The sequence below is a fragment of the Miniopterus schreibersii genome, assembly GCF_964146895.1.
Source record: "Miniopterus schreibersii genome assembly, chromosome: 8".
NCBI classification, from domain to species: Eukaryota; Metazoa; Chordata; class Mammalia; order Chiroptera; family Miniopteridae; genus Miniopterus; species Miniopterus schreibersii.
Genome location: NC_138109.1, coordinates 22,900,507 through 22,902,822, shown reverse-complemented (window position 1 = coordinate 22,902,822; position 2,316 = coordinate 22,900,507).

Below are 2,316 nucleotides of genomic sequence, written 5' to 3'. Positions count from 1 at the left end.
CACCCTGTATATACTGTTTTTTGCTCACTTTTTCACTTAAAGGAAGCACTTTCCGCTTCTTTTTGGCATATCCAAATTGCCAGCATCGCTACTCTTGCGCTTTGGGGCCATTACTGAGTAAAAGAAGAGTGACTTGAACACAAGCACTGTGGCACCACGACAGATGATCTGATAAACTGAGATGGCTACTAAGTGACTAATGGTGGCTAGTGTATGCAGCATGAATAGGCGGAGCAGAGTTGTTAAAGGGATTAAGAGGGAAGAGAATATGAAATTGCTATCAGATTTGGCAAAGTGGAGGACTTTTGTACCCTGGGCTGCCTTTAGGTAGGAGACGAATACTTCTCCATTTTCAGGGGGGCAGGAGAAATGGATTCCGACATGAGTGGTTTGTAAACTTGGTGATAGAAAGACAATGGAGTTCTTTTTTTCTAACAAAATGTCAATAAAATGACCTCATGAGTTATGACCACTAGTCAAGAAGGGCATGTGAGATCATCAAAGTTCCATCAAACGCACTGTTGGTAATATGAGCTACAAGACCAACTCTTGACGTCATAACTATAAAAAGGGCTTATGTAACACTTGTGATGGGGAGAAGAATCACCACCGGTGTCTGCAACTACAGATCTTTCCAGGTGAAAATCTCTAGTCATTTGTAACTTCAGTAATGACCAGAGATGGCTGTTAGGGCAGTTAACATTAGCTTCTGTGACAAACAACTCTGAATGTACATGGCTGGCTTAGCTTAATAGAAAGTTATTTCTCATTCATGGCACAGTCCGATGCAGGTTGAGGGCTTTGCTCTATGCAGTCATTCAGAGACCCAGACTTCTTCCACCTTAGGGTTTTGCTTCCTTCTAGGTCCATGGAGTTCTCTCCATTGAGGGGACAGATAGAAAAGAGAAAGGATCATGCATGGGAGCTTTGTATGGCCTAGGCCTGGAGGAGATACATACTACTTCCACCCACATTCTGTTGACCAGATCTCAGTCACATGTCCACACCTCAACAGCCCCAGCTGAGGTCCCCACCAACACCAGCATTAAGCACCTGACATGTGTATAAAGACATCTCTAGATGACTGTAGCCCTCAGCTGTCACATTTTCCCAAGTGAAGCTCCAGGCATGGAAGAACAGAGACAAGCTACCCCCACTATGCTCTGAAGGGGTCCCTACAATTGCATAAATTCTAATCCCTTAATAAATCAATTTTTCTATATTATTCACAGTGTTTCTGCTTGTCTGATCCAACCCTGATTGATACAAACTATGAACTTTAACAGACCATAATTGCCATTCTCAACGGTACAAGTCTACACAAGTTAAGCGCCTTCAATTATTAATATATTTTTAAATGTCCCCCCCAGGTTCAGGAGGTTTTCCTTTCTGATATTTAAAAGAAACACTATCCTAACACCATTGTCTCTTTATCCTGAGTGTTCATCTTTAAAATGTTTCTGTCTGTTCTAGGTCTTTTACGAAAACAAAACCCTGCCCACTTACTACTTACACAAATATTATAATGCACCAACGATAAAACCCAACTAAAGGATACACTATTTAGAGGCACTGACATGTGGTAATTTGAGGACAAAGATAAACTGACGATTCCTCTATAGCACAGAGTGATTCATAAAGAGTGAGCCATGCAGTGTGTGCTGTCTGCAGAGACGTGGGCGAAGTAGCAGACGGCACCCTTGGTGTTCCTCAGACGCGGCTATTTTAGGAGGCCCATTTATCAACGTCCGTGATGGCATCCAATGAACTAATGAGTTTACACGATAACTTATATTTCAAAATAATTAATTGTACAATTTATTGCAGTTGCTGTTTACCATTTGCCTACCAGTGTGGCAGGGTTGCAATATTTCATCAATTGTCCCTGTCTTAACGGTACATACCCGCGTGGCAGTCCTGTTTACCACAGTGCCTGCTGCAGTGGGGTGGAAGGTGAGACCACTTGGGTGATGTAGTTAGAGGTCTTTCCCTCCCTGCAAATTTGCCTTTCAGAATTCAAATTGTAGAAGCGTTTTGGTAGTTCTTTATAAATAGAAAAGTGTTTTATTTATGCAGTCGAGCCCTGTGTCCTCATTCTGAGATCCTTTCTTTTTAAAAAATCCATATATATGTATATTAATTGAGGTATAAATGACACTCAACATTATATTAGCTTCAGGTGTACAACATGAGTCAATATTTGTATACACTGCGAAATGACCACGTATAGTTAAAGAATTTTTTTTCTTGTGATAAGAACTTTAAAAGTTTACTCTCTTAGCAGCTTTCAAATACTGTATGCAATATAGATCATTA